At 45.4% G+C, this 16,787-nt stretch overlaps 1 pseudogene; it reads right to left on the bottom strand.

The window, feature by feature from the left end:
* Positions 1-655: 655 nt before the first annotated feature.
* LOC127656770 (ryanodine receptor 2-like) lies at positions 656-16,773 on the bottom strand (annotated as a pseudogene).
* Between the last annotated feature and the right edge of the window lie 14 nt (positions 16,774-16,787).

Here is a 16,787-nt window from a genome sequence, read left to right as displayed (position 1 = left end):
CTGGAAAGAATTCCAAGCAGCATTCTTGGAACATCTTCCACACGTACAATTCCTATTAGTTATTTCTTATGTATTGTGTTATTTTTATTTCAAACAAAATATTTCAGTTGTTGCACGTATTATGGAGTATTAAAGTGCACAATAAGTTTCACTCTCATTAAACAATCCATACATATTTTTTCAATAAAGATTTATGACATTTGAGAACTGAACTGGTACCTGTCCAGTGTGTTCTGTGACATTTTTATTGATTAGGTACATCAGAAAGAACCTAAAGGGCAAGCAAAATACAAAAATAAACGTTCATCAATTTTCATCATGAGTAAACAAGCTCAACTTTTTGGGTAACACTTTAAAAAATATATATATATATTTTGTTTAAGGTAACACAAGGTACCATTTTTGGAGTATATTGGAGTAACAGGTAAATACAACAGTACTGTATTTAAATATGGTAATCATTCAGTACCATGGCGTTTAACAAAGTATCAATGATATTACCACTGATATCTTCACTGTACAATGGTACCACCACATTACTTTTCTGTAAGGCAAGCAGAAGACAAATGCTTTGCCTCTTATCTTGACCAACCTAAAAAGCACAAAAGGCACATTTTCCTACTTAATACAAATCTAAGAACAGCCTTTGAAATCTTCATCCAGCAGGACAGTAGTTGGCCAGATTGTGCTCTAGCAGTGTGTGTGACTCAAAGTACTCACTCCCAATGCCACAGATAAAACAGTTAGTTTGAAAAGGAGAGAACATAGATTTAATGGCTACATTCACTGTTTTAATAAAACATGATGAATTACCATAAAATACATGGCTAGCCTGATGAGCCATTGACAGATATTAATAACGTATTAACTACAGAGAAATATTACCACAGCAACACAGCTCTACGATATTATTAGGGGAATAATATTTTTTAATACATTAATTCAGTATGTTAACTGGAACACAAGAAGACAGGTGCTGTAAATCTGGATTAAGGTAATACCAATATACCATGGTGCTAAGTTTTTCTGCTGAACCAGAAAATGTTGATATGCGATTACAGTATATGACCTCTCTTGTTTTCTATTTATTTTATGGGATATTTTCCATTTACAATTAAATGTACAAAAAATTTTAAATTAAAGAAATGAATACAACTGAAAAAGCCAGAATAGGTAACAGGGTTGCATTTTAACCTATATTACGCTTCTAGCGCAATTAAATGTTGGTTTGTAGTTACTGATAAATTTATATTTCCAATTAATGAAATAAAATATTTAATCTTAAAACAAAGTAACAGGGTTGCATGGTTGATTTTGAATTTTTATGAAATGCTACATTTTTGTAATGAGTAACAGGGTTGCATGCAAAATGTAGATCTACTTAATTTGTTTTAATGATGTATTTGTTAGATGCAGTCGAGATGGTGAAGACCAAATATGTGGTACAGAAGGGTGTTTAAAATTAGCTACTTGTCATGGGTTAATAGTTTATCTAACATATCTAATAGTTATCACAGCAAATAATAAAGAGATTTGTACCTCCACCTCCACATCCACTTTAACTTGCTCCTGCTGGTCTCTCAACTCCCCAAAATGAATCAATAATTAGACCTGAAAATAAATGTGGAATTCTGAAAATATTTAAAATTGACAAACAACAGAGCAATTCAACAGTCGCAAACACAATTTAGTAAACAATACATATTTAAAGCATGAGTATTATTCCATGCATAAAGCTTTCCTTTAGCTTCAAATGATTCTCAGATCTCTCGTAAACCCTCTCAGCACGTGAGAGCGAGAACCTTCAATGAAGCTCTCCAGAGATGCTCAGCATGACTCGAGTTAGAGGACAAGTTAAAAAAATTAAAGCGCAAAAATTCTGCACAAATCATTCATTTCACTTTCTAGTGCTTTCAGAAGTTCTTTTTTATTCTTAGTTTCTCATCCTGAATGATGGCGAGGAGGATGACAATGACGAAGAAGAAGAAGCTGATTTCGAAGATGATATGTTAGAACTCAAACTCATCACCGGCTGGATCCTAAATTTCATTTCCAATTCCTCCTCCAGCATGAACACCAACGTACACGTGTAACATGTAACACTATGTACAAACATATGTTTACAGATTTAAGGCCTCTTTCATTGCAATGTTGAAAAGATCTAGTGACACCAGTAGCATAGCCAGAAAGCTTTGGGTTGGTGGGCCAAGAGAAATTATCGATCGCATGAGATCTGTAAACTTTTTTATTTTTTTTTTACCTTTTTATTGTGTGCCATGGGGGGGCGTGGTCGTGTGTCGGTCTGCGGGGGAGAGAGAGAGAGGTAAGGCTTGTCACCTGGTTTGTAAATATCTCTAACACCTGTGTCTTCTTATAGTGATACGGAGAGAGACATTTAAGGAACGCCAAGTGTCGAGAGAGGGGGAGAGAGTGTCCAGAAAGCATGACAGCACTGAACTGAGAGAGAGTGTTTTCCATTTAGAGTGCTTTCATATATTTAAAAGAATATTTATTTGTTATCGACGGTTACCGTCGATTGTATTTTTAAGGAGAATAATAAAAGGACTGACCTTGAACCTGCTTCGTTGTCTCCTGACTCCTCCATTGCTCAAACCAAACCAGTTTACAGTGGTGCCGAAACCCGGGATAAGTGGCTCGAACCCCTGCTGTTTGCAGTACGAGAGGTCCCGCAAGCCTCCACCGGCTTTTCCCTGTTTGATCTACTGTACGGGCGCCGGCCATGGGGCGTGCTTGACGTCATACGGGAAGCTTGGGAGGAATGACCTTCGGACAGCAAAAACCTAATTCAATACGCTCTTGACCTTCGAGCAAAACTCCACACTTTGGGATGGGTAACACAGGTAATTTTCTCCAAGCGCAAGAACGCCAACACCGGCTGTACGACAGGGGCACTCGGCTACGGGAATTTTCACAGGGAGATAAAGTACTTGTGTTGCTGCCCACCTCGAGCTCCAAATTACTCGCCAAGTGGCAAGGACCCTTTGAGGTCACGTGACGAGTTGGAGATCTTGATTATGAGGTTAAGCGAATGGATAGGAGAGGGTCACGTCAACCCTACCACCTTAACCTTCTCAAACCATGGAGGGAGGTGGCACCTGTAGCCTTGGCGAAGGCAGTTCCAGAGAAGGCAGAGCTCGGACCGGAGGTATCTCTCAAAGCTAATTAATTTACCCCGGTCCCTTGCGGAGACCACCTCTCGCTGTCACAGCTGACAGATGTTGCGAGGCTGCAAGCGGAGTTCGCAGATGTGTTTTCTCCCCTGCCCGGTCACACTAACCTCATAGAACACCATATCGAGACCACCCCGGGTGTGGTGATTCGTAGCCGGCCCTATTGTCTCCCTGAGCACAAGAAAAAGGTTGTTAGGGAGGATGGGGGGAGTGGTCGTGTTTCGGTCTGCGGGAGAGAGAGAGAGCGGCAAGGCTTGTCACCTGGTTTGTAATTATCTGTAACACCTGTGTCTTGTTATAGTGATATGGAGAGAGACATTTAAGGAACACCAAGTGTCAAGAGAGGGGGAGCGAGTGTCCAGAAAGCATGACAGCACTGAACCGAGAGACAGTGTTTTCCATTTAGAGTGCTTTCATATATTTAAAAGAATATTTATTTGTTATCGACGGTTACCGTCGATTGTATGTTTAAGGAGAATATTACCTTGACTGACCTTGAACCTGCTTCGTTGTCTCCTGACTCCTCCATTGCTCAAACCAAACCAGTTCACATATTGTGTAGCTAATTGTTTCCTGAGGCATATTTAGGACATTTAGCTATTTCAGATATTTTTGTTTTATTGTTTTGTTTTTAGGCATTGTGGATGAGAACACATATTTATAATCATATGAGGATTCCTACCCTAGAAACGTTGGAAAATTTTAAAACAGAATGGACATTTTAACCATAGAATGGACCAATTTTGGTCATTTTCTTTAGGTAATTTTGGCATATGAAAATAACGGAATTACATAAAATTATGGAATTGGGTATTGACACCGAAATGGTTTATTGTCAACTGCTGTGATAGTGCGGAAAGAGAGAAAAAGCATAAAGGAATCAGTTTCCAAGGTAGAGACAAAATATTCAGCGCTATCTATGCCTGCAACTGTTTCCTTAAGTTATGACATATAAAATTCATAGCAATGAATACACGCATATGATATTGGAAGTTTAAAGGTCTTTATGTTTTATCCAAAATCATTTATTTCAGTTTTGATGCAACAAATAAAAGTAATGATGATTAAAATGCATAATCAATTCATACATACAGTACAATATTTGTAATTAACATTATATTATCTTAAAAATAAACTGGATAGAGTTTAGAGTTTTAGGGGCTTGAGAGCATATACAGTACGTAACATCCAAAGATATTTAATTCAGCATCGTATTAATTCAACTCGATCTGGTTTTGATGAACAGGTTAAAAGTTGTTTAAATAAATAGCATAATTAATACTATTCATAGCAATCAATTAGCATATGTGACATTTGTTACAAATATTTTATTACATAGGGAAAATAAAGTGGTTGGAGCCGCTGCACGATGCGGGATTCCCATCAATTGAATGCACGTCTCATCGCAGCATCTGGTGTTAACAGTATAAATAGCTTAATTATAATAAAAGTGATCAAGTTTTGTTTTTTTATGAGCTGCTGTTGTTTTGAAAGCTTTGATGCTGACATTATCCAGCCCAAAAGCCTCTGACTTTAGTGGTCCATGTTTCGAGGCCAGCAAGCTTTTGGTTGGTTGTGAAATAGAGGTACAAGACCCAGGCCAACCCGTGGCTACGCCAGTGAGTGACACATTTGATTATATAAAGTCTCTGCAAAACGCTATTTAGAGAACTGAAACAGCATTTGCAATAACTTACAAAGTTAGAAATATTCTGATTTGTTTGGATTGTGAAAAGTGAAACAACACCACCAATGACATTATTTGTGAATATTATTTCTCCTGCCTGTGCAGCCTTGGTTACATGAGCAGAAAAGAAAAGTTGTTTCATAGATGGGGAAAGTTATTACATTTTTATGAAAATTATAAAAACATTTATTTTTGTATTTTTTTAATTACATATACTGCTAAATCATGCACATTAAGGAATTTATTAAGAAAGTAATACTATGGTCAGGGCAGTAGCTAAGAGGGTGAAATGTGCCCACAGGTCCAGGGTGGCCCACAACCAATTTTAAACTGTATTTTTCATATGAAAGGGGCCCAGAGCAATATACAGTCAGGGGTCCCATAATTCCTTGCTACAGCCCTGACTTTGGTACTTTGATATCTATGTACCATGGTACCAAATTATTTCCATATTTATGTACCATGATATTTACATTATGCTCCAAGGTACTTCAAAAAATACCTTGGAATTACTATAGACCATGTCCAAAAAAACTAAAACCATAATACCATGGTGCTTTTTAGTAAGTGGGCTCCATTTTTATTGAATTTTGTCTTTAAATAAACAAATGAATATACATGTACATACAACATAAGTGACAGATAATCACTGTGAGCATATCATCAAATTTCATGTCCACCGATTCTCTGTCTTTGCACTTATTGTAATACTTGTGGAAGAAGATGAAGGCAACAATAGATAAACGACCACAATCAAGAGACCTACTGTCAAAACCAGCTAAAACACAGACAATTGTGTTTCATCTCACACTTTCAAATGTATGCACACATAAACATACCTAAAACAGCCTGTTTGCTATTATGTGTAACAGATGACAATGGGGTGCACAGTGTTTTGAAGCCCAAGGCAATGTCCAGTAAGTGTGTGGCAAAGAAAAAGTTATTATAATGTTCCAAAATTGACACAAACATATACCAGGCCAGATAAAGGAAGAACTGAGAAAGAGATAAAAAGAAACAGACACAAAAACACAACTTTCTTATGAGATTTGGCTCATTCATTGCTAATTCCTTCAGTCACAATCATGTAAATACTCAGAGAACGTAATTAGAATGAGATCTTCACGATTCATATACATTGTGAAAATCACACATTTTTTTTACAATTATTTATTTATTTAAGCTTACCATATTGAACACTGCTGCCATCATCTGGCAAACAGTAATATACTTTATAATTCTCATTCTCATTGTGGTAATTGCAGATAAACTGACAGAGCTGTGTTTCACTAAACAGAAACTGATTTGATTTGATTGAAGGAATTTTAAATGTTAAGAGATTTTTTAAATGAATTTTTACACATAACTCACAGGGTAGTGAAGGCACCCCTTTTCACAGGTCTCCTTCTCTCCTGAGCCTCAAAGTTGAAGTCAAGAGCAGCTTTATCTAAACCCAGTAGCTCACTGATGCGTGCTGAACCATACAGCTCTCCATATTTTGCCATCACCTACAGCACAGAGAGACATCTTTATATTTTGCCATCACTTACAACACAGACAGACGTCTTTAACCTGTAGCTCAAACCACACAACTTACACAGCCTCACCATTACCATGTCCAGGGAATAGATAATAATTAAGTGTTGCTAACCACAGGTATTACATTTCCGTACGCAACTCATTCCACATGATTTGAGTTACGGACATGAATGATATCTCAAAATATGTGACTTACTGTGGAAAGGTCTACCATTACATTTCTTTGCCATTGGACTTAAAATTAAAACAGAAAACAAAATGGGTGAAAGAATCCCATAGACTTATACTGAAGGAGGGACCCAGTCATTTTCTAGGGACCAGAATATCATAGAGACTAGCAATCACCCAGAACACCCTAGCAGCTATCAAGCAACACCTAAGCAACCACCTATAACACCACAGAAACCACCAAGCAACACCTTGGCAACCACCCACCCAGAAAACACTAGCAAACAAATATCAATGCAATAACAGCCACTCAGAACACCTTAGCAAACAGTAACGTACATTTTTAAGATGTATTGAATTACATACTTTCTTTAAAATGCACGGCGGCTTCAAAATTGATCAACCAGGTGGTACTGGAGCAGCTTATTCATCGACTGCCAAAGGGGATGGCGGAATGGTTCCAGTGCCACCACCCAGCGTCACTGAAGGAAGCTGTCCAACTTGCGGAGGACCATTTGGTGGCGTACCCGAGGGCGGAAGAGCCCTCCTCTCTCTGGTCAGCACTTGACCACGCCCCCGCTTCCACAGTAATTTACTAATAATTTATATTAATACCTTTGTGTGTATATATTATGTCAGTGGTCAGATGATATTAATGAAAGGGTTAGGCAAGTTACTTTAAGGACATTCATGTATGTTAGAGAGCTTTAACAAAATCTAGGCAGATGAAAAGGGGTGTTTATTTAGTCTATCATTCACGGTGTGTTTAGTTTTATCATAAGAAATTTAAGGAGCTACTTGCATAGGCACACTCAAATGATTTATCTGTTTTGTGTCTACATCTGTGAGTGTAACCTTCAGACAATTGTAGCTGAAGATACAGCACAGCGAGATGAGAGTGTGCAGGACAGCCAGACTTACTAGAATCATTTTCATGTAGCCACTGTTCTCTTCTGGTTCAAAATACACTGCCTGTGAATACATGATGCTGTCATTCATAACAGCAGTCACGCCTTTTCATCATCATCATTGTCCATGGATGGTGACACCTAGAAGTTAGTGGAAAAACAAAGATACACTTGACAGAATTTCTCTTATTTTTCTCATGATTTTCATGATTTTGTTCATGATAGATCCTTTTGATCTAAAGGTATATGATTAGATGCTTTGCATGTATTTCAGACAAACATAAACTGTAACAAAAAAAAAAAAGCTGGAAGAAGGAAACACTGTTTAAAAAGCATCCCAGGTGGCACCTCATAAAGTTGGTTGAGAGAATGCCAAGAGTGTGAAAATGCTTAAATATACAATAGTTTTAAATTGTGAAAAGTTTATTGTCATTACATAAGTTAAATATTTGATATCGTTGGTGTCTTTACTATTATTCAAAAATGTTGAAAATAGTCATAATTAAGAATAATTGTTACTTTTTTATTCTTTTTAGTCACTACAAAATTTCTGTACTTCCATTTGTATTATTTCATGGTTTTGATGACAGTATGAATGTGTAGGTACAGTTGAAGCCAGAAGTTTACATTCACTTAGGTTGAAGTCATTAAAGCTCATTTGTTAACCACTCCACATTTAATATTAGCAAACTATAGTTTTGGCAAGTTGTTTAGTACATCTAATTTGTGCATGACACAAGTAATTTTTCCAACAATTGTTTACAATTGATAAATTGTACTATTACTTTTACTAATTGACTATATCACAATTCCAGTGGGTCAGAAGTTTACATGCACTAAGTTATCCACAGTAAAACAAGTTCTTTATCAACATAACCTGAAAGGCTGCTCATCAAGGAAGAAGCCACTGCTCCAAAACCGCCATAAAAAAAACTGTATGACAGTTTACAGTTTGCAAGTGCACATGGGTATAAAGATCTTACTCTTTGGAGAAATGCCCTATGGTCCAATGAAACAAAAATTTAACACAATGACCATCGTTATCTTTGGAGGAAAAAGGGTGAGGCTTGCAAGCCGAAGAACAGCATCCCAACCGTGATGCATGGGGGTGGCACCATCATGTGCAGCTTTACTGCAGGAGGGACTGGTGCACTTCACAAAATAGATGGCATCATGAGGAAGGAAAATTAAGCAACATCTCAAGACATCAGCCATTAAGTTATAGCTTGGTCACAAATGGGTTTTCCAAATGGACAATGACCCCAAGCATGCCTCCAAAGTTGTGGCAAAATGGTTAAATTTGTTGACAACAAAGATAAGGTATTTGAGTGGCCATCACAAAGCCCTGATCTCAGTCCGAAAGACATTATTTGGGCAAACTGTAAAAGTATGTGCAGGCAAGGAGGCCTACAAACCTGACTCAGTTACACCAGCTATGTCTGGAGGAATGGGCCAAAATTCCAGCAACATGTTGTGAGAAGCTTGTGGAAGGTTACCCAAAATTTTTGACACAACTTAAACAATTTAAAGGCAATGCTACCAAATACTAACAAAGTGTATGTAAACTTCTGACCCACTGGGAATGTGATGAAAGAAATAAAAGCTGAAATAAATCATTCTCTCTACTATTATTGTGACATTTCACATTCTTAAAAAAAAGTAGCACATGTGATTGACCTAAATTGATGTTCCCCTTCTGTCGCTCTCTCCACGTTGTGTCGGAGAAGCGACACTAGGGGTCTCTCTTGAGCGCCGATATTCACCTCTGACCTATTGAAAAGGGCCAATGGGAGTTGGCAGTCAGTATCTGCATACCCCGCCCCCGGACATACGGGTATTTAAGCGGGGCAAATTCGGAGCCGATGGTCTGTCTGCAGTTTGCTGCGAGTTACACACCACTCAAACGTTCCTGTTTTCCTCTGACGATCTGCATGCTGTTGGATCTTGACGGCGCACAACAGCGGCTTTCTCCTTCTCATTGCACGGCGTGCATTGTTGCCCCTGAGCGCTCGACAGCGCAGACACATACACACACACACTGTGTATTAAAAGAGTTTTTACTAAAAGAGTAATTTCCTCTAAAAGAGCAAACACAGCGGCGTTGAACGTCCTTTTAAGGACGCGTCTTTTCAAGATGCCTTTCCGCCCCTGTGTCGTTCCTGGATGCGGTAGAGTGCTCTCCGCTTCAGACGGCCACAGGCGCTGTCTCGTGTGTTTGGGCCGCGATCACACCGAGGCGGCGTTTGTGGATGGTTCATGTTCTCACTGCGAGAACATGACCATGACCACGTTACGGTCGCGGCTTGCTTTCAACAGAAAGCAAGCCACCCCAGCTGCACCCGCATTGCTCCTTCTTCCCATGGGATTGAGGACGGTGCGGTTGGCGCTAGGGGCGATTTGAGGCGGCAGCGGGTGCAGTTTCGCGGGTAACCCCCTCGAACCTCCCGTTCCCGACACGCTCGCTGGTCTCCGTCCACGCTCGCGGTGATAGCAGCTTGCCTCACGGCCTGGCTGTTTATCCTCCCGTGTCCGAAGCAGATGAGCTCGCCGCTGCATCGGAGAGTGCGGTGTCTGATGCCGAGGACTCCCCTGGACTGCCGCTCGGGCCAGCAGGCCCAGGCTGAGGCCGACGCTCAGATGTCCGACATGCTTGCCCGGCCGCCTTGAGCGTGGGGTTGGATTGGAACCCTCCATCCTCCCCACAGCCTTCTCGGTTGGATGATTGGTTCCTGGGGGCAGCGCGCTCGCGGCCTCGCATCCCCCCGGTCCCTTTCTTCCCGGAGGTGCATGATGAGCTGACGTCTACGTGGAGAGCCCCGCTCTCCGCTCGTCTAGGTGCCACCCTCGCGATTCCCCAGGTCGATAGGGCAGTTGCGCACTATCTATGCCCCAGTAGCCCTACCTCCTGGCGGGGTCGCCCCGTACTCCCATCCAAGCCCTGTAAGACAACATCCTCACTCAACGCGAAGGCCTACACTACAGCTGGATGCGCTGCCTCCGCCCTGCATGCGATGGCCCTCCTGCAAGTCCACCAGGCCAAAGCTCTCAGAAACATGCACGGGGGTGGACCTGATCCTGATGTGCTGCAGGAACTGCGCTCAGTGACCGACCTCGCCCTGAGAGCGACGAAGGCCACAGCGCAGGCACTCGGACAGACGATGGCCACCCTAGTGGTCCAGGAACGCCATCTTTGGCTCAACCTGGTCGAGATGCGTGAGGCTGACAAGAACCGCTTCCTGGACGCACCTGTCTCCCAGATTGGCCTTTTCGGTGACACCGCCGAGGACTTCGCCCAACAGTTCTCCGCGGTGAAGAAGCAGACGGAGGCCATTTCAGCACATCATGCCCCGCCAGCAGACCTGCCGCTACGGGCCCTGCCCCGTCTGCCCTCCGAGGGCGTCCCCTGCGAGGAAACCAGCTCCTGCTCTGCCTCAACCCGGGCCCAGCTCTCAGCCCCAGCTGCCGAAGCACTCCGCAGGCGGCGCGACGCCCCTGTCTCACGAACCCCCTCCAGGACCCGGAAGGCTCCCAAGCCGTTCCTGAGACAGCCGACCCAGAGCCGAAGACGTTAGCTCCGGAGGTGGTAAGACCGCTCCGCCCCCGGTGGAGGGCCGGGAGGAGAATCCTTTGTTTTTTCATTTGCCACACCCCTGACGGGGCTGTGGTACCCACATTCTCAATAAAAGAGCTATTTCCTTTGCCTCTGGGTCACCTGGCCTGCAAATGCCGCTTTCACGGCAATGTGCTTTCAGATCACAACAGTCCCGGTACACCGGACGCGGCGATCCCGCCTTCCGCCTGCTCATGACTGTCCCCGGCCGGCCGGTTCAGACGAGTCCAGAGGACGCCAACATCAGACCTCCTCCTCAGTCAAGAACCCGCCCCTGCCGGGCGCGCGGAGCAAGGTAAGTGCTTTGAGTCTATTCTCAGCACCTCAGCCTCAGGCCGCAACGAAGCCGCCCGACGCTGCATTACCTGTTCCGCCACGCTGCGAGGCCCCGCCGGGTACGTCCAAAATACTCGTCCCTTTGGTGCCCCTAGCGCAGAGCTGGGAAGCGTGGCTTTCGCTTCCCAACGCATCACGCTGGCTGCACCGGACCATACGACTTCGGTTACGCAATTCAGTTTGCCCGCTCCGCCCTTCAGGGCGCCCGCTTCGCAGTACACGGCGAGCATGCCAGTTCCCTGCGCACGGAAATCGCAACCCTCTTAGCCAAGGGCGCGGTACAGCCCGTCCCTCCAACCGAAATGAGGAAGGGTTTCTACAGCCCTTACTTCATTGTACCCAGGAAAGGCGGCGGCTTACGACCAATCCTGGACTTGTGAGTTTTCAATCGGGCCTTATTAAAACTCCCATTCAAAATGCTCACGCAGAGAGATATTCTGGCTGGCATTCAGCATCTAGATTGGTTCACAGCGGTAGACCTGAAGGACGCGTACTTCCACGTCTCAATTCTGCCACGACACCGACCCTTCTTACGGTTCGTGTTCGACGGCCAGGCGTTTCAGTACAAAGTCCTCCCCTTCGGTCTGTCTCTGTCCCCTCGCGTCTTCACGAAAGTCGCAGAGGTGGACCTTGCCCCGCTACGAGTAGCCGGCATCCGCATTCTCAACTACCTCGACGACTGGCTCATCCTAGCACACTCTCGAGAGTTACTATGCACACACAGAGACCAGGTGCTCCGGCACCTCAGCCGCTTGGGGCTTCAGGTCAACTGGGAAAAGAGCAAGCTCACTCCGGTTCAGAGCATCTCTTTTCTCGGGTTGGAGTTAGACTCAGTCTCAATGACAGCACGCCTCACGAGCGAGCGTGCTCAGTCGGTGCTGGACTGCCTCGCTTCCTTCAAGCCAGGCACAGTGGTCCCTTTAAAACTTTTCCAGAGGCTCCTGGGGCATATGGCGTCCTCCACGGCGGTCGCGCCGTTGGGGTTGATGCATATGAGACCACTCCAACACTGGCTCCAGACTCGAGTCCCGAGAAAAGCATGGCACCACGGCACGCATCGGGTAAGGATCACCCCCGCCTGCCTCAAAACACTCCGACCCTGGACAGACCTCTGCTTTCTACGGGCAGGAGTGCCCCTGCAGCAGGTGTCCCGACGCGTTCTGGTCACAACCGATGCCTCCCGGTCCGGGTGGGGTGCCGTGTGCAGCGGGCACGCAGCAGCGGGCCGTTGTAAAGGGGCCCCGCTGCATTGGCACATCAATTGCCTGGAGTTGTTGACCGTCCTTCTTGCTCTCAGGAAGTTCCTCCCATTAGTTCGGGACAAACATGTCCTCGTGAGATCGGACAGCACCACGGTGGTGGCGTACATAATCGCCAAGGCGGCGACGCTCCGCCACATGTCACAACTCGCCCGCCGTCTCCTCCTATGGAGCCAGCAGCGACTCAAGTCGCTGCTTGCCACTCACATCCCGGCAAGCTCAACGTCGTAGCGGACGCGCTATCACGACAACGCCTGCCCGGCGGGGAGTGGAGGCTTCACCCCAGTCGGTCCAGCTGATTTGGGAACGGTTTGGCAAGGCCCAGGTAGACCTGTTCGCCGCCCAGGAAACCTCCCACTGCCCGCTCTGGTACGCCCTAACAGAGGCTCCCCTCGGGACAGGCAGCTGGCACACAGCTGGCCCTCGGGGCTGCGCAAGTACGCATTTCCCCCAGTGAGCCTTCTTGCACCGGTGCTGTGCAAGGTCAGGGAGGATGAGGAGCAAGTCACGTTGGTGGCCCCCTACTGGCCCACTCGGACTTGGTTCTCGGAACTCAGGCTCCTCGTGACAGCTCCTCCCTGGCGGATTCCCCTGAGAAAGGACCTCCTCTCTCAGGGACGGGGCATGCTCTGGCACCTGCGCCCAGACCTCTGGAACCTCCACGTCTGGTCCCTGGACGGGACGCGGAAGAGTTAGCCGGCTTACCGGCGACCGTTGTGAATACAATCAACCAAGCCAGAGCCCCCTCTACCAGGCACCTTTACGCCCTAAAGTGGCGCTTGTTCGCAGATTGGTGTTCTTCCCGAGCCGAAGACCCGCAGAGATGCGCGATTAGGTCAGTGCTTCTGTTCCTACAGGAGAGGCTGGACAGGAGGCTGTCCCCGTCCACCCTCAAGGTGTTAGTTGTCGCTATCGCCGTCCACCATGATCCTGTAGACGGCAAGTCTTTGGGTAACCACGACCTGATCCTCAGGTTCCTGAGAGGCGCCCGGAGGTTGAATCCCTCCCGGCCAGACCTAGTTCCCTCCTGGGATCTGTCGGTAGTCTTGGCAGGACTCCAGAGACCTCCCTTCGAGCCGCTCGAATCAGTTGGACTCAGGGCCCTCTCTCTTAAGACAGCCCTGCTGATCGCGCTCGCCTCCATCAAGAGGGTCGGGGACCTGCAAGCGTTCTCTGTCAGCGACACTTGCCTGGTGTTCGGTCCGGCAAATACGTCTGTGATCCTAAGACCGCGACCGGGCTATATGCCCAAGGTTCCTACCACATCATTCCGAGATCAGGTAGTGAACCTGCAAGCGCTGCCCCGGGAGGAGGCAGATCCAGCCCTTTCGTTGCTGTGTCCAGTGCGTGCCCTGCGCATTTACCTGGACCGCACACAGAGCACCAGACGCTCTGAGCAGCTCTTTGTCTGCTTTGGGGGACGGCAGAAAGGGAATGCCGTCTCCAAACAGAGGCTCGCCCACTGGGTTGTCGATGCCATCACACTGGCTTATCACACCCAGGCCGTGCCCCTACCCTTGCGGGTCCGAGCTCACTCAACAAGGGGTGTTGCGTCCTCGTGGGCACTGGCCAAGGGCACCTCCCTAGCAGACATCTGTAGAGCCGCGGGTTGGGCAACACCCAACACCTTCGCAAGGTTTTACAACCTCCGCGTTGAGTCGGTTGCGTCTCGTGTTTTGTCAGGTCCGAGCCGGTAGAACTCGGTAGCACATAGACCGACCGGCCGGGTGGATCGCTTGCGCCCAGCGCCCTTTTCCTGACGTCAAGGTAAAGTAGTGCGCCTTCTTCCCAGGGCGCCCCACTCCGAGTCGGGCCCCTGGTCGATTCCTCCCCAGCCCTCCGGGTCCGCGGTTCAGCGGAGGAACTCGCCGACCCAAGCCACTGCGGGTACCCTGAAAGTGGCTACCCTGTAATGGTATAGGTGCTCCACAGGTAAGGCCTCCTGCTCGGACTCCCCCTGTGTGTAATTCCACGGTTCTGTCCCCTTACGAGCAGACCCCCGTGTCTCCCTTAGGCAGTTACAGCTGCCTCGGTCGCCGTGCTGTAGCAACTCCCGCCTCTGTATCGGCGGTTCACGTACATGGTTCAGCACACGGCAAGATTGGAATGGGTCCCCTAGTGTCGCTTCTCCGACACAACGTGGAGAGAGCGACAGAAGGGGATCGTTTGGTTACATATGTAACCTCCGTTCCCAGAGGGAGGGAACGACACGTTGTGTCTTTCCTCCACCATGTCACTGAACCGAGCCACTGTTGTGGCCGGACCATTCCGGCTCCTCAGAAAAATCCTGACTAAACTTCCATATTTGCCCCGCTTAAATACCCGTATGTCCGGGGGCGGGGTATGCAAATACTGACTGCCAACTCCCATTGGCCCTTTTCAATAGGTCAGAGGTGAATATCGGCGCTCAAGAGAGACCCCTAGTGTCGCTTCTCCGACACAACGTGTCGTTCCCTCCCTCGGGGAACGGAGGTTACATACGTAACCAAACGTTTTCTACGATTAAATGTCATTAATTGTGAAAAACTGAGTTTAAATATATTTGGTGTATAAGGTGTACGTAAACTTCTGACTTCAACTGTATATACAAAAATTAAAACTCACTTTGTAGAACAGGAGAATAAAATGTATGGCAACAGCCATGAACAGAGCCAACTATCGCATGTTGAAGAAATTGTGGCAAAACAGTTCTGAGGAGAAAATACATACTGCAGGTCATCAGATTACACACAGTTGTCCAGCCCCATATGGTCAAACATCTGTGAGTATGCATGTTTTGGGAAGTGGGAAAAACAACAGAATGAAGAAGAGAAGAGGAAAAAACATTAAGAACCATACCAGCAGTTTAGTCTTCTGAGAGCGGATTATTTTCCAAACTGCCGATTCCTGGATTTCACTTTCCTCAGGTTTGGGAGAGCTAAGCTTACTAACTCTCTGCTGAGTGTTTTTCCTCACTCTCGTTTCATCCTTTTCTCCACTGGGGAATGAAATTGCATGTCTTTCATCACCTGATCGAGTGTTGCATAACTTGCAAGTGGTTTATCCAACCAAATCATCGGCGTCCACTATGCTTTCGCCCATCCTTGTAATTACGTAAATGTCAAAGCTTATTGAAATGCAATTAAATATGATTTTTTTTTAATGTTATTTCTTACAAGTATATTTTATTTTCATGCCCTTTGAATTTTACAGGGCCTGGGCAGCCTTAATGCCCAAGGGAATTGTGGAGAATATTCAAACATTTCTTTACACGTTCCCTGAGTTTCCAGCAGGGTTTTGTAATGATACACTTGAAAGCTGAAAATCAGTGGTATTCCCTGTTAAACAGCAGCAGTATTTCCTCTCATTTAAATGTGTGAGTTTTAGCTTTTTACCCAGTCTGGAGCACTTACATAGCTTTATCAGCCTCTGAATTCTCCTGCACCTCTTGAAAATCCCTCTAGGAGATTTCCAATTTTTTTAAGATTAGCAAAGCAGAAATAAATGGACACAAAGAGACAATGTGGACACAAATGTACACAACGTACACAATGTATCCACAAATGTTCACTTAGTGGACACAAATGGTCAAAGTGGACATAACCATTCAAAACAGACTGAAATGTCCACAGAAATTTCCACTTAATGGACTCAAAAGTCCACTTATTAGACACATGTTAACAATGGACATAAATATCCACAAAACGTCCTCTTAGTGAACAAATATTTTCAAATTGGCACAAATTTCTACACAAATTTTCACTTAGTGGATACAAATGGTAAAAGTGTACACAACCATTCCTGATGTTTGGGTGTGTTTAGAAGTTCATACAGACTGGCATGTTGATCACTGCTCAACAACTTGTAATTTCCTCCCTCCTTCAGACACAAGCCAAAAATATATGTGAGGAGCTGGTTGTCCCTGGACACTGCAGACATATCCAGACTCATGCCTCTAAGATAAAACTGAGAAGAAAATGCACACATGTTATTAACTGTTATTATCTCTGACACCTCCTTCTCTGACCGATGTGACCTCAAATAAAGTTGTGTCCCAAAAGTCGCCCAAAAGTTTGACCGGTTTTTCTTTAACCATGTCAAAAATCCATC

Source organism: Xyrauchen texanus, chromosome 16 (assembly GCF_025860055.1).
Source record: "Xyrauchen texanus isolate HMW12.3.18 chromosome 16, RBS_HiC_50CHRs, whole genome shotgun sequence".
NCBI lineage: Eukaryota > Metazoa > Chordata > Actinopteri > Cypriniformes > Catostomidae > Xyrauchen > Xyrauchen texanus.
The sequence above is the reverse complement of the archived record's forward strand: the minus strand, read 5'-3'. Positions and strand labels throughout refer to the sequence as shown.